The following is a 27,522-nucleotide window of genomic DNA, read 5'->3' as shown; positions in this document are numbered from 1 at the left end:
CCAGGAAATCTTATCACCTTTCAAGATCCAATCATCCTTGTTATTCATGCCTCATTCTCCCCCTCTCATTGGAAAGTACAGACACAAATTTCTCTAATTAAGGAGCAGAACAGGACTGACATCTTAGGCATCTCCTCCCTTCCCACTTGGCTGCCCTTATTTTGGCCTTCTTTGATTTTCTCTGATCTTTCTTTGATCACTCCTTCGGTTTGGACTTCTTCAGGTTTCTTCTGACTGTTGTCTTCCCTGGTTAGATTTTAAACTTCCTGTGGGTAGGGACGGTCTTTCTTTTTCATATTTGTATCCACAGTGCTTAGTACAGTGCCTGACACCTGGTAGACACTTTAATCTTTATTGGCTATTGACTATAATTTTATTTCTAGTCCAGAACTGTGGTTCATTTAGGGAACTTTTAGAATTAGCAAATTTTATGGTTGGAAGGGATCTGAGTGGCCATCTGATCCAACCCATACCCAGCAAGTAATTCCCACTATAGTATCCAGACCCAGTGGCTATCAGGTTTTTGCTTAAACATCTATGGTGAAGAGTAACACACTATCTCCTGGGATGGTCCGTTACACTTTTGTTCAGATCTAATGGTTAGGAAGTTCCACTCCCATTCTCTGACTCCTACCCCTGACATCAATACTAAGTTCATCTCTTTGCAGTTTCAACCAAAAGTACCTGGTTTGGCCCTCTAGAACCCAGCAGAACAAATTTCATCTAACATTCCGTAGGAAGTGTCTTCTAGTATGTAAATCCCTTTAACAGATGAAGATATTTCCCTGGGGGCACTAAGGAAAAAAGTAGCCAGACAATAGTCCTAAGCTAGTTTATGTCTCAGAGGCAGGACCTGAATTCAGGTATTCCTATGTCTAAGACCAGCTGTCTAACTAGTATGTCAAGCTACATTGGTCTGAGTTTTTAATAGTAGCAGGAAGAACAATGGCCCTGGTAGCAATTGCAACACTCAACAATGCTTTAGGATTTTAAAAGCACTTATGTACCCTAGTACATTAGAATTAATTCACCTTCAGCACAGGCTGAACAGTATTTGGTGATCAAAGAAATTCTACATTCATCTAAAAAAAAGTTCCATAAGAATTATCTATTAGGATCCAGTGAAGGCATCCCACCCGACCCATACCCTATGATTTTCAAGGGGATAAATGGATAAATGATGATGCCCACATATCAATTATCAGCTTTCATTATCTTTTCTATCTCCTCTTTTATGTTTGTGTTGAGCAGGATCACAGGTTCCCATCCTTTTGAGGCAGTACAACATCATGGCTTACATGATAATAACTTCTTATCTATCATTCAGGGTCTCACAGTTGACCATACACTCTAAGATTGAGTTATGTCATCATATTGCTGCACACTCATCTTTCTAATTATATCCATGAACTCATGCACATAAATACCTTCATTTTCAGAGGAAATGTGTTGTCATGAAAGGAAAAAAGAAAGAAAGTAAAGAAGGAAGGAAGGAAGGAAGAAGAAAAGAAAGAAAGGAAGGAAGAATGAAAGAAAGAAGGAAAGAAATAAAAAGAAAGAAAGAAAGAAAGAAAGAGAGAAAGAGGAGAAATAAAAAAAGGAAGGAGTATAGGAAGAAACAGGAGAAGAGAATATGATTATTATCCTGACTTTGCATTCATACCTTAACTAAAAAAGATAAAGTGTTCCCTTTCCATTCATGTTACTCTCTCAAAGAATATGAGATGCCGCTTTTAGACATAAGGTTTTCTTGAAGTTTATTCTCAAGTCCAGTTAAAAATTAGATACCTGCTATTTCCACTATTATCTGATGTAGAAGCCACATAGCTATTCAATTTAATGCAATTCAAGAAACTTTTTATTGAGCATCCTTTTAGGACAGGATACAAAGCCAAAAATGAAATAGTATCTGCCCTCAAGGAACTTAACATTCTACTGGGAAGATGTAACCCATAGATGAGCAAATATAAAATATGTATAAAGTGGGGTTTTGAATGGCACAGTGGAAAGAGCTTTGGGGTCAGAGTTCCTCTGTTCAAATCCTGCCTTTGTCACCCACTATTTGGGTGATCTTAGGGAAGTAATTTGACTTCTTCTCTGGGCTCCACTTTCCTTCTCTATGAAATAAGAAGGTTGAGCTAGGTGTTCTGTAATGGTTGCTTCTGGATCAAAATCTGTAATCTTATGATACAAAAAAATTTAGAGATGAGGGAAAATACTCCCAGGATAGGGCTCAGGAATGGTTTCTTGTAGCAGATGGCACTGGAGTTATGCTTTAAAGGAAGTTAGGGATTCTGAGATGGAGATGAGGAGGGAGTATATTCCAGATGTGGGATACTGCCTATGCAAGTGGACAAAGGTATGAGATGGAATGTCAAGGGTCAGGATAAAAGATTCTCCTCAATTTACTTTTTTTTTTTGGGCTAGGCAATGGGGTTAAGTGACTTGCCCAGAGTCACACAGCTAGTAAGTGTCAAGTGTCTGAGGCTGTATTTGAACTCAGGTCCTCCTGACTCCAAGGCCAGAGCTCTATCCACTGCACCACCTAGATGCCCCCACTTTACTTCTGATTGGCCCTTTTCTGCCCATCAAACTTCCTCCCCATGATCCAAGGCTATATGATATGACTGTCCCAATCAAGAAATTATTCCTTAAGCAGTCAGCATTGAGGTTAAAAAACAAAACAAAACAGAACAAAACCAAAACAGAATTATTTCTATCTAGACAAAGCAAGCTGTGACAGAATTTAACTTTCTTTAGGTTAAAAGAACTCCGAGGATTTGGAAAGGAACTATAGCTAGGAAACTTGAATGAGCAGTCAAGAATTGGAAACTAGTACCTTTTCCAAAACAAGCCTTTCAGGTGGGTCCTCTGTTCAGACCTGCAGAGAAAGTCTAAGTGACAAATCACTTCTGCTCTGAGCTTTCCAAACAGAAAACTACAAGTCAGCAGCAGAGAGCAGTATGGAGCCATCTTTGAAAGCAGAGGACAGCTGAGGAAAGACAAGTAGCCCAGAAGAGGGGGAGGGAGTGGGAAGGGGTGAAGAAAAGAGGTCCAAACACTGTCCAAGGTCCTGATTACTTTTCCTATTTATATATGCCTTTTCCTACATAGGCAGTAGCTCCCTGCATGGAAGAAAATTGACACAATATATGATTCTCTATGCCCTCACTCCCATTCCCTCTTCTGTTCTTCCTATTTGCCTTTTCTTCAAAGCCTCAGTTTTGTTTGAGGGGGAATTTCTTTACCGGCTCCAGGCCCTGTTTAGGAGGAATGAATATAGGAAACTGAATTGTGTTGGCTGCAGTACAATTCCATGCAGGATATATTAATCTACATTTCATATTCAGCTAGAGTATCCCAAGCCTCCAGCTCCACAGACAAGCTTATAGACATACACAGTATATCTACATCCTGAATGCCTTCTAATATTTTCTCTTCAATTCCCTTTGGTAACTCTTTGGGTTAGAGGATGTTATTATATCGTTGATCTCAGTTTGGTTGAATTTCTATCTAATTTAAGTCAGGATCAAAAGCAATGTTTGAAGAGGAAGCAGAGCATGTGAACACAGAGAGGACTCTTTGGGATCCTGTCATATTATCAGTAGATGGGGGCTCCTTTTTAATTAAGGAAAAATGAGGAAGAAACATTGAAGCTGATGCCCTGTCTGTAAAAGACACAAGTTGCCTCTGCCTTTTGTTCACTAGCAGCATCATCTAATGCCAACCTCCTAGGCAGCTTAGCCTTGGCCATTTCATAGGAAAGAGCTTTTCAAAAGAATATATCTTTACTGTTTTCTGAGTGTGTGGGTATATGCTTCTCTGCATCTGTACCTACCCCTTTTTTTGTGCGTGGATGTGTAAGATATGTGTCAAACTGCATTGGGACACTGAAAAGATGGATTGAGCATTTCTCATAATTGAGCTCCTATCCTTTCACCCACAATTTATTGCTTCCTTGATTGGCTGGCATTGCTTAGTAAAAGGCAGGCCAGTAGAGTTTCTAGGCTGGGTTTTCCATGTAGCAGTCTTAAATAACAACCCAGATTTCTCAGTGATGGGAGTAAGTTAAAAGGTTATCCTGTTCCTTAAGGCCATCACTACCAAATGAGCACTGGTCCTTTTTCCCTGTGGGAGAAAGTGATTGTTTTTTACCATGTTTTCTTAGAATAAAACAGATTTTTCTCCTAAGGCATGTATACATGGATATTAAAGAAAGATGCAGTGATATTCTGTATCAAGAAGGTTAAACTCATAGGATTATATGAAAACATTCATTTTACCCTTACTAACCTGTAAAGATTTCATTTGGCTTCATTTATCTTCTCTCTTACCCTATGCTAAACCATCCCTGGCTTCGATGAAAGAATCATGTCTCCATTCATTTCCTATCTTGCTGAATTGCCTTCACATTTCCTATCATCTGCACATAATCCTATTCTCTCCATTATTGTCTTAATACCAAGTACAGCAGAAGATAATGGATAGGCACTGTAATAACAGCGTGGCCTGTAGGAGCCCCTCGAGGGAAATATCTCTGACGCTGGTGGAATATTAATGTATCCCAGGTCCCTGATCTCCCCCTTTCACTTCATCTCCTGTTTTCTAAACTACATAATGACTCTCATATCCATGACAAAAGCATTAGAACAGAAAAAGCCTCATTGATGAGCAGCAGGGCTGTGTGATATTAAGGAGCTCTGTTCTTACTTCTTTGTATGATTTTTGACCACCATCAGAGACTGTGTATGCAGGTAATTTCTGATCTGAATAGATATTGGTATAAAAGAACATAATCATATTTGGCTAATCCAAATGCCCATCACATGCACTACAAGAAAATAAATTAATAGATAATTCTTCTGTCCCTGGGATGATTTGGGACAGATTAAAAACAAACACCTTGATGTCATTTAGACTAGGAGGGAGATTGTTTTCTGAGAGACCTAATCATCAGCAGATTAGGAATGGAATAGTAAATCAAAGAAGGTTACACCAAACCATGTAGATTAGGTTGTAGCTACAATTTTGCTGTACTTAATTTTTTAATAAAAAGGAAAGAATCGATTTTTTTCTTCCCCGGGTACAAATAGAATGGCCTAGAAGAATTATGTCATTCATATGGAGAGTAGGGTGTTGAAGAAAATAAGGCCTGGAATAGTATAGCAATATTCTTAGGATTCTTTACAAGACATAGGACATCCTTAAAATTCCTGTTTGGGAATATTTAGCTTTGATCATTCTAACTTCTCTGCTGTTTAGGATCCAAATCCTTCTGTCTTGCTGTTAGCAGCCACTGTAGGAATTATGAATAGGATAGGATCAAAAATCATAGATCTAAAGCAAGAAGGGCCTTTAGAAGTTATCTAGTTCAACAACTTCATTTTACAGATGAAGAAACTGAGAACCAGAGAGATTAAGGAAGTTGCTTGATTCAAGAAGAAAGTGCCAGAGCCAGGATTTGGACTCATATCCTTTGCCTCCAAATCTAATACTCTTTCTAGTGGAGGATGATGGGTGAGGTAGGAGGCTGATCAAAACTAGTCTAAATAGGTAGAAATGGGAGATAATTTTCCTGGATTTCCCACTGACCATTCAAAAACAACAATAAAGTTTACTTTTCCATCTGTATAAAGTCAGGAAATTAGTCTATAAAAGACTCCTTTCTCTATCTGCAAATATGTATTATATCCTTCACATAAGAGTTTCTGTATTCTTAATGTACTCTTTTGCCTAAAACATGGAATTGTCTCGAGTTGCTTATAATTAGAGAATAGTGAGGGGAAACACTAATGAGCTTAAAGATCCCCTCCACCCCAAATCTTGAGTCATCTGTCAATCATCTATCCATCCAGTCATTCATCTAGTCATTCATGGAGGACACAAAAATACTTAAGACATGGTCCCTATGATTGAGGAGCTTACAGTCTTTAGGGGGAGATCGGACACTAACAGGAATATTTAGAATATTAAGTTAACATATTAAAACTGCCATATATAAAAATGTATACACATGAATACACATATATGCCCTACATATATACCATACACACATGTGTACATATGTTTGTATATAAAAATACATACATGTATATGTGCATATATAAATACACATACATGTAAATATATATACATATATGTGCATATATATGAATAGTGGAATGAGTACTGGATTTGAAGATAGGAGAGCTGTGTTCAAATTTTGACTCTCTTGCTTAGAGTCTGTATAACTTTGGAAAAGTCAATTAACCTCTTTACTACTCAGTTTTTTTATCTGTAAAATGGAAGTAATAATATCTTTGGACTTCCCCTGGCTTCCTCAAGACTCAGCTCAAATACCAATTTAGTATGAAGCCTTTTCTGGTACCTCCCTTCTGGAAAACTTTTCCTTTCCCACTGCTAGTTGCCTTCTTTCTGAGTTTACTTTTCATCTACTCTGCATATATCTTGTATGTACATCATTTTTTTTCATGTGGCCTCCCCCATTAGGATATGAGTGCTTTGAAGGCAGAAATTGTGTTTTTCCTTGCTTTGTCCTCTCAGTGTTCAGTATAGTGCTTGACAATCCAATCCAATAAACACTTAGCAAGTGCCTACTGTATGCTAGGCACTGTGCTAAGAATTGGGGATACAGCTAATAAAAAGAAAGTCTCTGTACTCAAGGTACTCATAATCTAAAGGAGAAACAACACAAAAGGAGACAGGAAAGTGATGTGTAACTCTGTATGTGTGTGTGTGTGTGTGTGTGTGTGGGAAAGGGACAACAGAGATATCTGGCACAGGGGCATCTTGTTCCTTAGGGTTGAAACCTGGCAGTACAACAGATGCAAAGTGGGGTAAACTGAGAGTCCAGTTACCTGTCCTTTCTAAAGGAAGGCACTGGGAGAAGTCTGGTACTCTATCCTCCAGTCTTCCAATCAGAGTGGAAAGGAGGATGAGAAAGGTGGTATTAATCAAGGCTTGAATTAGCAGCATGGTAGTAAGTGAAGAAATGATGAGCTTGTCCTGGGAGGGATAGCTTATTTTCTAGAGTTGAAACCAGGCAGGGCAGCAGATACAAAGTGAAGTGAAGCTGGCACATACTGAGTATTTATAAAATAATTGTTGATTGACTGTCTCAGAAAAGTGCTTTATAAACTTTAAAGTAATATATAAATGCAAGATGTTTACCTTTTAAAAGTGCCTTGAGAGATTAGATGAGGGAATAATCACTACTGACTTAGAGATCAGAGTGTCTTCCTGGAATTGGTTTGAAATGGACATTAGAAAATCAGTCAGATTTTGACAGATGGAGCCTGGGGAGTAGGACATTCATTACATGATGGGAAGGTAGTAAGTAGCAGTTCAATCTGACTAGAAAATAAAATATGTGTAGGGAACCTTACATCCACTTTTATGAGCAAGGCATAATATTCAAGGTTATTCTAGAACTATTTACTGTAAATCAGGGGAATTCAGTCAGTATCATTTACCTAAATTTCCACAAATCATTGGTTACTGTCTCTCATCATATTCTTATGGAAAAAAATGAGATGTGGTCAAGCCTGTATAATACAGGCAAGTGGTTTTAATGGATGGAACCACAGAAGATTAGTTCATCATGTTTCAGTGTCAACTTGGTAAGAAGTCTCCGGTGTAATGACCCAGAGGTCTATTCTTGGCCCTGTGCTGCTTACCATTTTTATCGATGGTTTGTATTCATAGACGGTCATAGAAGGCATAGTTGTCAAATTTGCAGATGATACCAGCCAGGGCAGGAGAGCTAACCCTTTGGATAATAACATCCAATTCAAAAAGATCTTCATAGATTAGAATGTTAAGATGATTGAAATGAGATGGAATTTAATAGAGATAAATAAAAAATTTTAAACTTCATTAAAGAAAATAACTTTAAAAGTATGGGATCAGAAAAAGGCATTGTTAGACAAATATTTGTCTGGGAAAAAAAACCTGGGGTTTTAGTGGACTGTAAGTTCAATGTGAGTCAATTGGATAATATGGCAACCAAGAAAGCAAAAAAAATCTGAAGCAGCTTTAAGAAAAGCAGAGATTTCAGGAATTAAACTCTGGTCCAAATAGAGCACATCTTGAGAATTGTGTTCTGTTCTGCATGCCACATGTTAAGAACAACATGGATAAAATAGAGAGCATCCAGGGGCAGACAACCAAGATGAAAAAAGCCTGGAGTTCATCATTTCAGTTGAAGGAAAGCAGGATGTTTAGCCTGAGGGGGTATGAACTTAGTGGGGTATGATAAAGGTCTTCAAGTATTTGAAAGTCTGTCATGTAAAATAGGGATTACATTTGTTCTACTTGGTCCTAGCAGGCAAAACTCAATATCAGGTAGAGGTTGCAAAACAACAACAAAATTAAAAAAAAAACAACCTTAGGCTCAATTTAAGGAAGAACTCATTAAAATTTAAAGCTATCCAAAAGTAGAATGAGTTGCTTCATTGTTTCCTCCTATTGCAGATCTTCAAGTAAAATCAGAGTAGAAACTTACTGGGTGTGTTCTAGTTTTTTTTTTTCAGGTATGGATTGATCTTGGGGGACAAGCAATCAGTCAAATAACCAATAATCTTCAATCATTTACTTATTACCTTGCTATGTACTATGAACATAAAGACATAAAAAGTTGGATTCTTCCCTTAAGGAGCTGATATTCTATAGAGGCAATAGCATGTACACAAACATGTGTCTTATTTGGCCTCACAGTTGGCTTACAGCAAAGATCCCAGGTTTGGAGATTTCACCAGAAATCGGTCCTTGAGAAGCTAGTATAAACATGAGTATGGAGCAAGGAAGGAGGAGGAAGAGAAGAAGAAATATACACACAATAAATTCAGACAGAGGTTCTGCCCCACAAATGAAAAAAAAATTACCTAGCTTGAGGCTAAGGAGGTTCAAAGGGGAGGGAGATGCCTACCATGGCAAAGATCTTGGTGGAAGTACATGCTTAGAGTAGGAGTCTGAAGAGGGAAGTTTTATACCTTAAAAATGAGCTTAGTCAATAATAGGTGCCAAATACAGGAAGAGGTGTTCCTAATTAGGCCCAGAAATAGTAGGTAAATTGCTAATTTCACTTATCCAGATTAGGGTAGGTTTTTTTTAAAATTGGGACCAGATATTGGATGAGGAGTTGAGTCAACTACTGGAGACCACAGGGATAAATATGTTTCAAAAGCCACTGTAGTTGGCCAAGAGTCCTATCCAATCAGAAGCTGCTATCATTAACTGCTTAACACAAGGTCAGATTGCATCAGGATAGTGGAAGAGTACAAACTATCTGTCATTGCTTACATGTTTTATGGACCTTAGAACCACTTAGCCTAAGTTATTCCAGGTGAGTCTTAACATATAACTACATCATCAAGTAATATACTTCAAAAAATTACAATGATCAAAATATGTATGTGCTAAAAGTAAACAAAAATCCTAGGCAGAAGATAATTAACACAATGGATGACAGAGTCCATAAAAAAAATGAAATTCCTTTCCAACTCTGAGATTTTCAGATTCCCTGAAAAGTTACTTATTAGAGGGGAAATATCCAATTATAGCCATCAAACAAGACACTGGTTTTTTTAAATTATTCATCCAAATTTGATTCAATAGATATTTAGTGAGCAAAAACTATGTACGAAGCATTGTGGTTTCATGAGAAGAAAGAGATGTCAGGAGGTATGCATAGAGAAAAATAATGTTTTATGAAGAAAAAGCACATAAGACCACCTGGAAAGAGAAGGAAACATCCTTAGAAAGAAGAGAGAGAAGAAGAGGACCAGAGCTGAACAGCATGAGAGCAATGGGTGCAAATGAGGGAAAGGAGAAGCCGGGAGTGGGGCTTTGTCAACTATGGAAATGACAAGAGAATGCCACCATGAGCATCACCTGATGATTTCAGAGCCCTTGTTAGAGGCTTTAGCAGTTGGCATTGAGGCATCAGTAATTTATAGCATTCCATGCTGTATCTGGAAGAATAGTGACCAAAATGCAGATGGCCTTGGAGCTTGGCTTTCAATATTAATGTTGTAATATGGTATTGACAGGGTCCTTCTCTGCCTATTGTAGGGGAATAAATGGATTAAGGGGGAAGTTGTGCCACTCACCTGGAGGTATGGAGGAGAGGAAGATGTTTATGGCATACATTTTATCTATGGAGCAAAGAATATCTGTTATCTGATTCGATTCCTTATTATTTCCTTGATGTTCTATCTGAAATAAATGCCTTAAAGTTTTAGATTGGTGTGAATTTTGTATGGTCTGGCATGAAGAATATATCAATGAGGCTCAGGAACTTATTAGAATACTGAAATGGGGAAGCAGTCAGGTGATTTGGAGTAGCAAATTTCTTGTGCCAAGTGCTACATATTAAAAGATTTATATGAAGTGATACAGAGAAAAGAAAACAGAAACAAAGTATTTCACATTATTATATTTTAAAAATAATAGTAACAAATTCAAAGTATGCAGACATAAAAGGAATCAGGAGCCATAGTGGAAATGAAATGCTATTATTATTCTTTCAAGGTTTGTTTTTATGTATTTTTTGTCCCTTTAGCAAGCTGCAAATAATTTGGAGTTTATGGTCTTATGTATATCTTTAGTCCTTATGTTGTTTATTTATTTTAGTTAATACAGATGTTAAATTTATAATACAGTTTTTTTCTAATGAGAGAACAAATGGTCACCTCTTACTTTGCTTTTACTTATTCTATCACAGATTGGAAAGCAAAACCAAAACTGATTAATAAGGAATTGAAACCCAAGATAAGTGACAAGATGACAAGGGAATACCTAGCTTCCTCAATGAATAAAGGTCACCAGGCCTGCATTAACTATACCCAAGGGTACAGAAAGAACTGGCTGATATAATTGCTGAATGACCTTTGAAAAATCAATGAAAAAATGGAGAAGTGGAAACAAGCAAATATTGTCTTGATTGTTAGGGAATCAGAATCAGAAGACCTGTGTTCAAATCCCCACTCTCATCCATAGATCCTGTGACCTTGAGCAAGCTGTTTAATCTCTGAGACCCCATTTCCTCATCTGTAAAATGAAATGACACCTGAGACCCCTACCACACCACAGGTTTATTGTGAAGCTCAAATAATGTAGTATATGTAAAGTGCTTTGAAAACTTTCAAACAATATAAGAATGGCTTTCAAAAAAGAGAAGAGTATGGAGCTTTCAAAGCATAAGCCATTGAGCTTCATCTGGATTCTTGGTAAAAGTCAAGGACGTACTATGCAGATGATCATATGTAAGTGCTTAGAAAGCAGGAAGGATCACTAAGAGCCAACATAACTTAATCAAAATGAAGTCATACCACAAAGTAGCCTCCTTTATCTACTATTCATAATGAAAATAACTAACATTTTTATAATGCTTTAAAGTTTGGAAAACATATATGTATACATACATGCATGCATAGATATAAATACACATGTATATGTATGAAATCTTGTTCTTCACAACAACTCTATGATGTAAGTGTTATTATCTCAGTTTTACATGTGAGGAAACCTAAGCTCAGAGAGATGTCCAGGGTCATACAGTTGGTATTTAAACTCAGGTGTCCTTGACTTCCAAGTGTGATAGTCTATGTACTATATCACTCAATTGCCTCTTATTTATATTTTCATTCTCTCTCTGTGTCTCTCTCTCTCTCTCTCTCCTCTCTCTCCTCTCTCTTCTCTCTCTCTCTCTCTCTCTCTCTCCCTCTCCTCTCCCTCTCCTCTCCTCCCTCCCCCTCCCTCCCTCCCCCTCCCCCTCCCCCTCCCTTCCCTCTCCCTCTCCCTCCCTCTCCTCTCCCTCTCCCTCTCCCTCTCCTCTCCCTCTCCTCTCCCTCTCCTCTCCCTCTCCCTCTCCCTCTCCCTCTCCCTCTCCTCTCCCTCCTCTCCCTCTCCCTCTCCCTCTCCTCCCTCTCCCTCCCTCTCCCTCTCCCTCCCTCTCCCTCTCCCTCTCCCTCTCCCTCTCCCTCCTCTCCCTCCCTCCCTCTCCCTCTCCTCTCCCTCTCCCTCTCCCTCTCCCTCTCCTCCCTCTCCCTCTCCCTCTCCCTCCCTCTCCCTCTCCTCTCTCTCCCTTCCCTCTCCTCTCCCTCTCCCTCCCTCTCCCTCTCTCCTCTCTCTCTCTCTCTCTCTCTCTCTCTCTCTCTCTCTCTCTCTCTCTCTCTCTCTGTGTCTGTCTCTGTCTCCCAATAAGTGGAAATTGCAGAGGTAGATATAGACCCCCAAATGGAATGAATGTGTTTCTTCTCACTGAAAATTTTCAAGTTGGATGACCACTTGTTGGGTATGTTGTAGAGGGGAATCTTTTTCAAGTATGAATTGCATTACCTCTGAACTCTTTCCCAAATTCACCATACTGCAGTTCTGTGCTGTCACTTGAATATAAATAAAGTGTTATAGAGGTTCAGGAAAGGGAGATAACATGTCTATGAAGAGAATGCCATGTCACATTGGCATTAAGACATAAAGTACCTTGAATGCACAGTGATTTTATTTATATGCCTTCTTCCCATCTTCCAGGTACAAGGTGTTATACTTCTTCATATTTCTTCAACTGTCTAGTCTATTGTTTTTTTCTTATAGAGGGCACTGAATATTTAATGCGTTAGAGCTTTCTAAGAAGGAAGGAGAAGAAAGTTTTATGATAAAGCTGCTAAAACTGATACTCAATCTAATCAGCATAGCCATTTCATCATATGCACTTTGTGAAGCTTTAAAGCACTATATCAATGTTATTACCGTTAGTATTGTTATTGCTGTTATTATTATTATGTGACAATTCCCATTGACCGAGACTATAAGACACTGTTTTTGTTCTATAATATTCTATGACACTAGAATTTTGCTATTGCAAATAATTCAAGATAAGGGAGCCCTTGACTGGGGTTTAGGAATCTTTTTGTTGTTATAAGAAAAATTCCATTGTAATGATGTCCATTCTAATAGGATTTAACCTGGATATGGGCACTTCCTACAAATTTATGGGACCCAGATGAAATCATGAAGTGACTGAGAGTCCGTTATCCCCTAATGTTAGTCCATTAGTTAGTATAGAAAATTAAAAGGCCTCTTAAAGTTACCTGCTCAGAAAATCATCTTTTGTTATTAACGTTGCTTGTCCGAAGTGTTCTAAGCTGGCAGTTTTCCATATTAGGACTGAACCATAAGACTCTAGTTGTTTGCTCCCCTCTTAAAGTTCAGTAACAATTTAAATGCATAGACTTTCACACATAACTTCCACTTTAAAAATATGAAGAAATATTTTGATATGTGCCCAATAGAAACTGTTGAGGGACTATTGTAAAATACTATGCTGTTTATTTCCTGTGACAAGCCAGCCAGCTTGTGCACTACATCTAAGATTAAATCTAGCAAACATACTAAATCTAGTAAATTTAATAAATAAAATGATAAAGGTCTTGCTGAATGCAGAAAACTAGTGTGCAGGGAGTATGCACCATATTTTAAAATTAATGACATGATCTTAGCAAAGATTGGAGTGTAAGATGTTAACCTCAGATTTGAATTAACTCTTTCCATCTTTTACGTGACTGGCCTTTTATTATAGGAGCAGGATTTAAGTAAATTATGTAAAAAAAAATCTGACAGTGGTTTCACATTAGCTAGAAGGCTCAGACCTTAATATGTCAATGATGGATGGCAACTGAAGCATGCAAAAATGTAACAGATCCCAAACCTTAAGAACCTTGGAAATAATGTGGCTACCTAACAAAATGAAAACATGTGGCTTAAAGGTTCTTCTGACTTAGAACTGGAATGGATATTCAGGCAAGGTCAACCACAAGAACTAGACTATATAGGCCACAGTTTTCTAAAATAATTGTATTCATATCTGTTGGAATACACCAAGGCAGCAGTGTGTAACAGAAAAGGTGCATTGGACTTGGAGTCAGGATGGCCAGGGTTCAAATTCTTTTTACACACTGGCAATGTGACCATGGGCAAATAACTTAACCTACATGTGCCTTAGTTTTCTCTCCTTCAGAGGAGGAGAGAAAGGATAGGTAGAAGGGAAGGAAAGAAGAGAACTTCTAAGAACACTGTGTTGAAAATGTTTCAGTGACAGAGTAATGGAAGCTTAGTCATGCTGAAACATGAGGTAGAAGAGGAGCTACGACCACAAAAGGATAAAACTGGCCAATGTGGCTAGAGTCATTTTATTAGGGTAGGCTAATTTGCAGGAGAGAGAGAGCAAAGTGGGAGTGGAAATGGGACAGAATACTGAGAATGTCAGAAACAGAATGAGAGTAATAGAATCCAAAAGAATGAGCAGGGCAGAAAACTTTGATATCTAGATAATATAGAGCCTTTCACCTTTGGGGGCAAAGGAGATATTTCCTGGCCCATAAGCAGGAGCAAGGGGTTCATGCATAATTAATTTCAATTCATTACCTATGTAATCCACAGGTGTCACTAGGAAGGGTAGATTGGTTGAAGAACACTTTTCAATCCTTTCCTCAAAAAGGAAGCCCCTCTAAATCTGGGAAATGAACAAGTGGATAAATGAATTGTTTGCTTCTAACATTTAGGAAGTGAAAAGCTGGTTAATAAGGCAGCCTCAAAGAATGGATCTGGTATTCTTTAGACCTCTGGATAGGGATGGAATGCATCTAAAATGGCTGATAAGGCTGTCTTTAGCGTGGAGAAGAAAAGACTTGTGGCAGGGGCGGGGGGAAAGGGATGCTAACTCTTTAATCATTCAATAGTCAAGTATTTATTAAGCATCAGTTGTGCATCAGGCACTAAGCCAGGTATTTGTGATACAAAAAGCAGTGTTACAGCATATACGCCACTATGAGTGAAATATAGAGTGCAATAAGGGAAATATGCAATAAGCTTCAAAAAATAATCTGGAGCTAGGACATGAAGGGCTTTAAATTCCAAAAAAAGAGAAGATTCTAAAAGCAATAAGCATGTTCTGGAGCCTTGGGGTCAGGTAGGTGACATATGCTTTAGGAAATTCACTTTGGCAGTGGTGTAGTTTTGGGGAAAGGAACCTGAAGTAGAGAAAGCAATTAAGAAGCTATTGCAATAGTCCAGGTAGCAGTGCAGAAGAGCTAATTGTGTGAAGGTAGTATCTATATGAATGAATAGAAGGGAACAGTTGTGGAGGTCAACTTGTTCTCTGATTAGATATAGGGGTAGTAGTGACTGAGTCACAGTAAAGACTTGACTATAACTGAAGTTGAGAATTTGGATGACAGAATGGGTTGTGGGATCCCAGAAATAAGGAAGTTTTTAAAAAAGGAGTGGGTTTAGAAAGAAATAGTAAGTTCTATTTAGGCAAGGTTGTATTTGGCCTGGCTACAGGATATCCCATGAGGATATCGTGTCCTACAGGAACTTGATGATGCAGGCTTGGAATTCAGGAGACAAACTGAAACTAGCTATAGAGATCTGGGAAGCATCTGCAAAGAGATGATGTGATGAATAAGAGATAGAATATATAGAGAGAAGAGGGTCCAAAACAGAGTCTTAAAGATACAGCATTGGGGCAGCTAGGTGGCGCAGTGGATAGAGCACCAGCCCTGCATTCAAGAGGACCTGAGTTCAAATCTGGCCTCAGACACACAATAACACTTCCTAGCTGTGTGACCCTGGGCAAGTCACTTAACCCCATTGCCTAACCAAAAAACAAAACAAACAAACAAACAAACAAACAAAAAGATATAGCATTAAGTATACCCTAAGGGGATGGCATATTGTCTGGTTAGACAAATAGGAAGAAAACTATGAGAAAACAGGATTGCAAAAACACAGGGGAGTATCCAGATAGCCAAAAGTTTCAAATGGTGCAGAGATGTAAAGGATGAGGACTGAGGAAAGAGTACTAGATTTGACAATTAAGAGCTCATTGGCAACTTTGGAGAGGCCAATTCCAAATGAGTGGTGACTGCAAGTGGTGAAAGAGATAAGAGAAAGTGGAAGCAAAGAAGACCATAGACACCCACTTTTGTTTTATTTTGTGTTTTAAGTAGGAATTTGGTTGTGAAGTGGAGGAGAGATATAGGGTAATAGCTTGAGCAGATGGTAGGGTCAACTGAAGCTTTGTTATTGTTGTTTTGTTTTTAAGGATAAGGAATAATTGATTATGTTTGTAGACAGCAGGGAAGTGATCAGCAGATAGGATGCTATTAAATATCAGGAAGACAGAGGGTGATTGACTGAAGGAGACAGGAGTGTATGGAATTAAATGTACAGGTAGAGGGCTGACCATGTCTAGAATAAGGGTAAGTCACCTCTTAGTCAGAGACAAAAGATCAAGAGAAGATAAGGGAGGATGATGACAAAGGGTGTTGAGATACAGACTAAGGGTGAAGACAGAGTTCATAGAAATAGTTCAGTAAAGTATCAGGTAAGTTCCTCAGCTAAGAAAGAACAGGCAAATGGTGGTATTTAAAAGTATCTCATTTGGAATAAGGATTACACTTGCTCTGTTTGTCTGAAAAAAGCAGAAGTGCAGAAGTTTCAAGATGGAAATTCAAGTTAAGGCTTGAACATTAAAAAAAATAACAATTAGAGTTTGCTGGTAGTGGTGGCATGCGCCTGTAATCTTTACTAGCAGAGAGGTTGGGGAGGACACCATCAGTTTGGGGAGCGGAGCAAGAAAGGCACTATTTAGAAAGTAGCATTGGAGCAGAGTTTTGAAGGAAATAAAGCATCCCAAGAGGCAAAGGTGAGGGGGAGCGATGCATATCAGGTTTGGCCACCAGCCAGTTCAATGGAACAAGGATGTCAAATGCACTGCCAGGTGTGAAGAACAGGGAAGAAAACCTTTCCAACCATTATACCTATCCAAAAATGTAATGGGCTGCCTCAGGACTTCTAGCCACTGGCAATCTCCAAAGAGACATAGGACGACCACTTATTGGCAATAAGCAGCGGCAATTCTTTTTTCAGGTTTGGGGCAGCCATGTGGTGAGCCCTCGTACACTGCAGTGATTCTATGATCCTCCAATAGGAGCTTTCATTTGTTTGGCCTTTAAGGCTTAAAAAGCATTCCCTTCACACTCACAATAATCCTATGAGTTAGGAAGGGAGATTGGAAACAAGGTCCTGAACAGAAGGGGGAAATGAATTGTTAGGAGAACAGAGCTGGGGGAGGACTCAATTGCTAAGCTCCCTGAAGGGACAGGAGAGAGTGGGGAGCTTGGGAATAATTGGAGGATCAGATAGAATTTGCTTGAAAAGCTAATCTGAGTTTCTCAGACTTTCACAAAAAGGAGGAGATCCATAGTCAGGGAAGGTGAAAGGAACAATGGAAGTCATCCACAGTTTGAAAATAAAAAAAAATCTCATTATCTTTCTTAGATACTAAGGTGAATCTGAAATTGCACTGTTATGAATATGCCCAGCACCAAGACAGATCTCAATCCCTCCCTGCCTTCTCATATTGGGAGTTGCTTATGGATGGTAAAGGAATCTTTTGGCAGTCCTTAAACATATTGCCTAAATTTTAGGATTTTACAGGAACTTCTTTTTCTGGCCTCGAGACACTTCTTTTTACAATCCATGTTTCTTAAGCAAATTTTCTTAGAAATAAAATATGCATTAATAGGTGAGTATCCTATTTGACTGGTGTGAGTGAGAACAGTCTGTTTCATTTCTTGAAGAGACATAACCTTGTTTCCCAAACTTGGAAAATAAATTAGGCCTAGGAAAAGAGCTTCAACACATCTAAGTGAGATTCAGGGGAGGCAGATGGGATGATAGAGAAAAGGTTCACAAGATAAAAGGGTGACTTCACACTCACATTTTGCCTTCATCTTTTTGCTCTCCTTAATCACCCCAGCAGAACTCTGGCTGCTTTTGGGAAACTTTAAGAAACACCATATGTTCCTGGCAGCTCTATGAAACTGCTCTGTACTTTTATCAGATTTCTCCTTCGATCTCTGCTGAATGGCTGGAAATCTAAGGTTGTGTTATTTAGATGCCTCCAGCTGCCCTGATGACACAGTTGTGACATCACAGCTTCTTGTTAATGAAGCTACTTGTGAAGTAACAAGAATTAGTATTAAAGAAGTTTAAGATTAAGGTTGAGAAGAAAACTGATACAATATTACATGTATGTATATATACACATATGTGTGTTTATATACATATATACACATTTATATTTATGTGTATATACATACATACGTATGCATAAGATTTTTAAACTATTACAGCTGTACTCTACATACATATATACATATACACATATACACCTGTGTATGTGTATATATATACACACATATGTATATATATACATATATGTGCATATATGTATATATACATATATATTGCTAATAGGCAGAAATGATTTGGTTATGGTCTTTATCACCAGAAGTAACTTCTAAAGGAGAGCAAAGGACCCAGTAGTTAGTCCTTGAAGACTGAAAAGAAAAAGCTAGGATTAGCTGGAGTGTATGGATTATTTGGGATCAAGGGTACAGGTACAAGGTTTGGCCTTCAGGAGAAGGGTAAGCCACTTCTTCATTAGAGATGAGAGTAGAAAAAAAGCTAATGGAGAATGATGAAAAAGGATGTGAAAGGTAGACTTAAGGAGGAGAGCATCTTACAAAAATGGTCTCTATGTTTTTCATATCCATTTCAATATTTGAGTAATAAATAAATAATATTAAAATAGACCAAAAAAATCCTTAAAGGAAAATCCAGGTAGTCTTATAGGAATTTTATAAAAATGAAGTTTAGCTTTTCAGGATGGTTAGGTCACATAATTATCCATTTAACTTCAGAACATACAGACTATACTTAGGTGCATCCATAACATAGCATAATAATTGGAGAGTGGTAAATGTCTATAAGACTTATTTAAGGGAATTTCTATAAGTTATAAGACTACAAGTTTTAGATGACTTGTCTCTCTTTTACAGAGGATGGAATTTTTGTGGAACTCCAGAGAAGTTTTATATATGAAGCAGCATTAAAAAGATCATGAAAGAGAGGCATGAGGAAGTGGGTTGGTTATGTAGCTAAAACTGAGGATAATCGAGGGACAGACATGCATGAGTATGCAAATAATGTCAAGCACTCAAGAGAAAGGACAGCAGCATGTTGGTGAACCAACTGGAGGATTTGCCAGAGGATACAGATAGAGTCTATAAAGTCACATAGAATGAGGTGCAAATGAATAGCAATCAGGGGTAGCTAGGTGGTGCAGTAGATAGAGCATAGGCCCTGGAGTCAGGAGGATCTGAGTTCAAATCTGGATTCAGACACTTCAAACTTACTGGCTGTGTGACCCTGGGCATGTCACTTAACCTATTACCTAGCAAAAACAAATAAACAAACAAACAAATAAAAGAATAGTAATCAGCACTGTTGGAGGGAAAATCTACAAAAGTCCACTGAGGTACAAAAAAAAATTACAGAACTGCTCACTATTTAAGAACTCTATCTGTTTAATTACCAATATTCCCCAGTGTATGCTATGTGGTTGTAACTCATGGAAAGCCACTGTCTCAGAAGATTCAAAACTGCAAGTGACTCAAAATGTAATGGGAAGATATGCCGGGGTAACAAGTAGGCTGAAGCATACTCTTATCAGTGACTTTTACTTGAGAAGTGGCACATAAGACATCATGAAGCGCACAAATATCAGAAAAGGAGGTGGGCTGGTCAGGAATTCAGAACTAATAAAAGATGGATACCTTGAGTGCTTCATTGCCAATACCTTTGGAGGTATTCAAATAACAGAAAGTAAAGAATAGTATGGTTCAGGAGAAAGAATGATGGATTTGTAATCGTAGATCTATAACTGAAAGTGATTTTTGAGTCATGTAGGTCAATCCCTTCCCTTTACAGATGAAGAGACTAAGCCTAACAGGTCACTCAAGTAGTAGGTGAAGTAGTAGTCAGGTCCCCTGACTCCAAAATCAACCTTCTTTCTACTCTACCATATTTGAATCTTCATCTTCTACTATATATTAATTGTATGATCTTGAGCAAGTCACTTTCCCTCATCTGTAAAATGGGGATGTGTATGTGACTAGATGACTCCCCCTCTAAAATTGCCCTCCATCTACTCTGGGTATATCTTGTATGTACCTAATAATGTATGTATTGTCTCCCCCCATTAGAATTCCAGCTCCTTCATTAGTATGGGAGCTCTTTAGGAGAAAGGATCAAATTTTTGCATGTCTTTGTATCACAAACAGTCTCTGGCACAATACAAGCTTGTTGACTGATTCTCTGGACCTCATTTTCATCATCTAAAAAATGATGAGTTTTACTAGATGGTCTCTGAGGTTCCTTCCAGTTCTAAATAGAGGATTCTGTGAAGCTATGATTCTAAGACTTGGAGAGGTAGAGCTGTGTGCTTAAGGTCACACAGATGCAGAGCTGGAATTCACATCTCCTAACCCCACTCAGTCAGTCAATAAATATTTATTAAGCACTTGTTACGTGCCAGGCATGGTGCTAAGTGCTGGGGTACAACTAAAGGTAAATATCTCTGCCTTCAAGGAGCTCATATTCTAATGGAGAAGATAACAGGCAAATGATTAGCATATACAGAGTAGATGGAAGGCAATCTCAAAGAGGGGTGACTAGCAGTGTACGTGAAGGGTGGGCACACCAATATTCTTCTCATGATTCCTCTATAATTCAGAGAAATCTAGGATTGATTTGGGCTTATATAACTGGGGACAGCTGTGTGGTAGAGGAGGGGGCTTGAGGTCCTTTTGAAACTGTTCAAGTCTGTTGTTATTCAAGAAGGCTTTCCAGGACCTGACTCGTTATGATGAGAGGATCCAAGGTGTTTGAAAATGCCTTTATAGTGTTGGCTGGGATGCATAATTGATGCCTTCAAGCTTTAGTAGCTCATTCACGTGGATGTTTATGAAGATGACAGCGGACAGCTGACACTGACATGAGCCTGGGATGATTAAGTTCTATAGTCCTTCATTTGTTTTATACACAGTTGCCTCAGTTTCTCTATTTTGCTAAACATTTTTTTTGCAAAGATTATCTTTCATGCTTGTAAGGAAATGTTTCTCCCTTTTTCATTGTTTTGCCTTTTCATGGTTTCCTTGGTGTATTCATCTTTCAGGGTGATATGTCTCTGGTAATATTCTTAAAATCTTCTGATTCTTGCTATGCTGAGATTCAGTTTTGAATTGCCACTTTGTTTTTGTCTTTCTCTCTGCTTAGAAACAATCTTATCTTCCTTTGACCTTGAGTAGCATTTTGTTTATGCTATGGTACACAGGAAAGAATGCTATACTTGGAACCAGGGCAGTCCTGGATGCAAATCCCTTAGCCCATAGTAACTAGCCATGTGACAGGGGCATATCTCTTAATTCTCTGAGCCTCAGCTTCCTCATCTGTAACATGAGAATAGAGTTCCTACTTCACAGGGCTGCTGTGAAAACCAAACCACAAAATACATGTATATATGTTTATATCATTTTGGGATTTATAGTGTACTTTACATGTATGATCTTATTTGCTTTCTATAGATATACTATGTGTATTTCTCTCTCTCTCTCTATATATATATATATATGTATATATATATGTATATATATATATATATATATATATATACTGTATGCAGTAGTATATACGTATACACGCATATATGCATATATGTGCTATTTTTAGTTCCTCTCATATGTACTTTAATTTTCTATTCAGTTGTACAATAGCAAAGTGTGGGATTTGGGATCAGAGGACCTAAATTGGAATTCCAGCTTGGTCCTTATTTATGTGACCTTGGCCAGATCATTTTCCCTCTGGATCTCAGTTACTTATCTATAAAATAAAGGGTTTGGATCACATGACTTCTGAGTTTCTTTCTCATTCTAAATCTATTATCCCATCAGTTTCTCTGTGTTATATCCAGCCTATTAATTTGTACATTCTATTATAATAAGAAGCTATTTATTTAATCTTTACCTTCCCCCAGCTAACATAATATTTCTGCACATAGTAGGTGCTGAATAACTAGCAAATTAAATTGAACTTTTTTAAAAAAATGTCCTTTAAATTGTTACCTTTTTTTCATTCTGAGCCATAAATATATACCATGCATTTCCTATCATATGCCCCTTCTCCCTTTCCTCCATGTTGATATTCAGATTGGCTAACTTTTTAATTACACCATTCAGATTGGGGTCTCATTTAGGGTAATATACATAAGCCGAGTCTATCATTGTCTGGTCTGTCAAAATGCATTTACTTCCTTTATAGAGTTTCCTTATACAGCCTTTCATGTTCAGTCTTGTACCATGTTATTGTGAGCAAAATGTAATCTATAAACACAGCTATATCCATAAACACAGGTGGCATTTGATGAAGATGTCATTTTCTTCTTCATTAGAGTCCCAAGAGCATTTCCTTATTTACCATACCTGCTCTCCGCACCCTCCTTTCTTCTGAGGATGCCAACGGACCTTTTACCTTATGAACTGGCTGACATTTCATCTCTGGGTTCTCAGGGATGTTGGCCGCTGTGCTTGACGGTTTGTAAAAAGCTTTGATATGACTGTGGGGTCTTCCTAGGTGACGTACCTGCCAAAGTCAATGAGTATTCCCAGAAGGCACAGAAAACTAGATTTGTTTTTATGTCCTGGTTTTGCAGCCTTAATGGCTCTCCTCAAACAAAGTGTCTCCCACACCTATGCTAAAAGCCATCCTAAAGGCTGACAGATGTGACCATGGAGGTAACTTTGTTCAGCAATCTGCTGAGTACCAGCATCAAATGAGGCATAAAACAAGGAAACATATGGTTGCCAAAGGTGTTCCTCAGTGTCATGAAGGATGGTTCCGGGCAGAGGCCAAATAGGAGGATTAGGAACTGATGGTGAGATTCTGCAAATGATTCTACTTCCATTATATTCATTTCATTGAGTTCAACTCAAACATTTTAACCAGGTGAGATAGTGGATAGAGCACTGCAGTTAGAGTCAGAAAGACCTAAGATTCCACCTTACCTTAAATATTCACTAGCTGTGTGACCCCAGGAAAATCACAATTTTCTGCCTCAGTTTCTTCATCTGTAAAATTAGGAAGTTGTACTGCATGGCCTTTAATGTCCCTTCCAGCTAAAAATCTTTGATCCTATCATTGATCCAACATAAGACACTGCACTAGATGCTAGAGATACAAAAATAATAATAAAACAATCTCCATTTCTTCAAGGAATTTGTACTCACCAGGAGAGAATTTATCATGCACACACATAAGTATAGTCAAAAGAATATTAAGCAGGGGAGAGTGCTAATGGCTTGGAAGGGTGAACTTTACCTAATCCATGAAGGAAGACAAGTATGAGTGCATTTAAATCCAAGCCATGCCAAACTACCTCCTCATAGGTGTGAGTAGGCTGTGGGGGGTGGGGTGGGGGGGTGGCTTATTGTCCAGTGATGAAAACAGTAATTCATTTGGTAGAGTTAGACTTAAGCTGCTTCTCTAACAAGATACTGTTATGCCTATATTTTCTGAGCTAATTGTTAAATTTTCAGTATGAACATTTATACCTTGGAAATCAGTAAACACTACAAACCAAGACCTGATTTGTTGTTTTATTGATTTATCTAGATTAAGAAAGTAATGGAAAAATATTAATAATACAGATGAAATATGATAGCAAATTTTCTTTTCCCAGAGATCCACTTGTTAAATATTTACCAGCAGATAAAGAATATATCTATTCACAAGAGATGATCAAAGACCTAGAGGAGAGTTTTGACATTAACTTTTTGCCACTAGAAGATTTATTGGACAATTTCCATCTGAGTTTCTTGAACAGAAGAGAGCAACTACTTCATCTAGGCCAGGGATTCTTAACCTGGATTCCAAAGATGCCCAAGAGGTCTGTGAACAGATTTCAAGGAATTCCTGAATTTAGATAAGGAAAAAATTGTCTTGATTTTCACTAGGTCTCTCAGCCCTCAGTTCCTTCATCTTCATTTCCTTTTTAGTCTTAGATGTTTTCTTTTATCCATTTGAAAACTTTCTTTTGATAAGAGAATCATTTGTTGTTTTTCAATCATTTCAGTCCTAACTTTTTGCTACCCCATTTGGGGTTTTCTTGGCAAAGATACTGGGGTGGTTTGCTATTTTCTTCTCTAGCTTATTTTACAGATGAGGAAATTGAGGTAAACAGGATTAAATGACTTGCCCAGGGTCACACAGCTAGTAAGTGTGTGAGGCCTGATTTGAACTCAGGAAGATGTGTTTTCCTGACTCTAGGCCTGGCACTCTATCCAGTGTTCCACCTAGCTGTCCTAAGAGAAACATAGACTTCACCAGATTGACACAGGGGACTGTGACACACACACAAAACCTAAGAGTCACTGTTCTAAGTCAAGATTCTCAGACCAAAAAAGCATCCCTGTCACTTATTCCTTAATATAATTATAGTACTATTCAACTAAATTTTTCTAGGGCAAAAATTATCCCATGGAAGATGTAGAGAGCTTGCCATTTTAAAATAAAGCACATCCATTCTTTCAAATGATGAGTGAATCATTACTACAACAGAAGATGAAATGCTGGTGCATTTGAAATAGACAGAATAGCCACATTACTTTTAGAAGGGTATTTCCTTTTATATTGAGCTCCAGTCCATTGCCCCCAGTGAGGACTTCTGGGGTAAAGAGATAAATCCCTCTTCCACATATCAGCATTTTGATTAATTGAAAATAACTACTATATCTCCCCTGAGTCTTCTCTTCTCCAGGCTAACTATCCTATGGTACCTTCAACTTATCCCCATATGACTTGTTCTGAGGCCCTTCATCATTCTGGCTATACTTCTCTGGACACTTTAGCTTTTCCTTGGCCCTTCTAAAATATGGTGCCCAGAAATGAATACAGTGCTCTGGATCCGATCTGCCCTTGGCAAAGTTTACAGGCTTTAGTCTTTGAAAGGAATGTTGAGTGGTTGGGTTCTAGGCACTCCGGGAGGCCATTGTTTAAAATGGATTTGGCCCTAGGAACCTTTGAAGGTCCTTCAAATCACAAATGTGGTCCTGTGTTATACATAAATATTATAGTAATCTTTTGTGGTGTGTCTGGGAGAACCTTACAGCCTTACCTGGGTTCTTAAGGACTCTGTTCCTACTGTAGAGGACTTATGGGATCAGAAGTGTATGGATGGACAGCAGCAGCCTGTCCTGATCTGCCCTCCTGGTATTTAATCACTGTGTGGAAAGTCTACAGGGACTCTTTTGCCTAAGGACTTATACTTCAAAAAGCTGACAACTTGGGGTGGGTGATTTTTCACCTCATAGAAGGGCATCCTAGGGTTGAATACAAATGAATTTTTGTCAGGAGCTAGATGATTCATTCCATTTTTGTTCAACTAGGAAATAAAAAGACAAATGATCAGAGATCAGAAGATCATGGTTCCTGGGAACCGTGATCGTACCAAGATTAAAAATAATTTCTTCAGTTTATAGTTTGGGGACTCATTTTCATTTCTAGAAGTGGCAAAAGAAGACAAAAAAACTATGGTTTTCCCCTCTGAGAAAGCTGCTATTTACTTAGGGAGGCAGCACAAACTAGGTAAAGAATGAAACAAGACAATATAACCAGGGGCTAGATTGTATATAAACTGTACGTGATCTAGGCATTCAGGGAAGGATAGATTTATTTGGACAAATGGACAATATGGTGAGAGAAGATTTTTGTGGAGGCAACACAGCTTATTGGTAAATGCACTGGTCTTAAAGCCACAAAGATCTGAGTCTGAATCCTACCTCAGACATTTAATCACTTAACCTGAGCCTCAATTTCTTCATCTGTAAAATGGATATGATAATAAAAAACATATTGCACATAAGTTGCTGTGCAAACTTGAATGTACTATGAGATTCTAGAGTAATTAGTAGGCACCATAGTATATACACAGAGCACTAAGCCTGGCATCAGTAAAATCTGAATTGAAATCTTGCTTTGGACTAGCTGTGGGACCCTGAGCAAGTAAGTGAGTTTCCTCAACTGTAAAATAGAGATAATAATAGCACCAACCTCCCGATTAGAGAGGATTAAATAAGATAATATTTACAAAGCCCGTATCCAGTGTCTTGAACTTAATAGTCACTATATATGCTAGCTATTGTGTTGTTGTCATTAGTAATAGTAGCCGTTTAGTAGCAGTAGCAGTAGTAGTAGTAGTAGTAGTAGTAGTAGTGGTTAGTAGAAGTGGTTGTTTATTTTTTCAAATTGGAGGCAAGTGTCAAGAATTGTTCCTGAAGCAAGATGCCAGGTCTTCCACAAGCATTTATTAAGAGCTTATTATGTGCCAAACACTGTGCTAAGCACTGGGAATACAAATAAAAGCAGGTGAAAACCAGTCCCTGTCCATAAGGAGCTTTCACTCTAATAGGGGAAGAGCGCACATAAAAGAGAGCGAAAGGAGTTGTGGGGAGAGGATCAGAAGCAGTGGCAACTAATGCCTGTGCATTGTAGAGACAATCCAGCCTACTGAAGAGTGTGACCTGGAGAGTAATAAAGACATGACTGGTCTTGGTCTCCTCTTTAAAATGGAGGTTCTGGGAGAAACTAGACAAGCAGAGGGAGAAGCCAAAGGGCTGGAGGCCACTTCGAATAGGTGAAGTCTAGGGATGGAGGGAGCTTCCAGGGTGATGAGGTTCTGGGGGGATCCTGTAAAGAAAGTTCGGGAGAGTCAGGAGTAAAGCTTGGAAAAGAATGAATGAATCATATAAATCATAGCCCTCCTCAGTTGAATGGCTGGCTAAAATACCACTCTGTGGTCAAGAGGACAAGAGGGAGAGACATCTGGGACAAGGGCGTGGTGATGTACTAAGAAAAGGTAACAGTGTACCCCTGCCTAACATCTGTAGCTTCCTATTTAACTAATTATTCTTGCTAATTAGGTGCTAAGTTCTATTGTTTATACATTGTTGAAGGATTCTAAATACTGTCAGTCTACTGCAAATTAAACATCCTCTAAGTTCAACACCCTGGGACTAAGTCCTAAATGCCCCCACGGGAGTTCCACTTCTATTTAGTACAGCAATGAGCAAAGCATGAGCACTCGCTTAATATCTGTTGATTTGACGTTCCCCAACAGGGAAAACTTTTGTACCAGCTTCCTAAATGGCTTTCTTGTGTCATCCTCAAAAGGAGTGACCTTTTAGAAATATTATTTAACTATTTGCAAATGGATGGTCAAAGTTTGAGCACATTTTTTTCTCTTTAGTATACCTGTTCAAAAATACAATAGTTTCTATTTCTAAAACAACCCCTGCCTTTGTTTACTACCAAATATATCATGACAGCCAACTGAGTGAAAGAACTCTATGGTCACTGGGTCTCCTTTTGACCTCTTTCAAAGGCAAGAAAACATTTATTAAGTACCAACATTTATTAAATTCTAGGCATTGTACTAAGGGCTGAGGATACAAGGAAAGGCAAAAATCTGTCTCTGTTCTGAAGCAGCTTATAGTCTAATGGGGAAGACTACATGTGAATACCTACATAACAAGAAGATACATATAACATAAAAAAAAATGA

This window comes from Phascolarctos cinereus, unplaced genomic scaffold (genome assembly GCF_003287225.1).
Source record: "Phascolarctos cinereus isolate Bilbo 61053 unplaced genomic scaffold, phaCin_HiC Scaffold_5;HRSCAF=322, whole genome shotgun sequence".
In the NCBI taxonomy this organism is placed as follows: Eukaryota; Metazoa; Chordata; class Mammalia; order Diprotodontia; family Phascolarctidae; genus Phascolarctos; species Phascolarctos cinereus.
Note: the sequence above shows the minus strand (reverse complement) of the source record.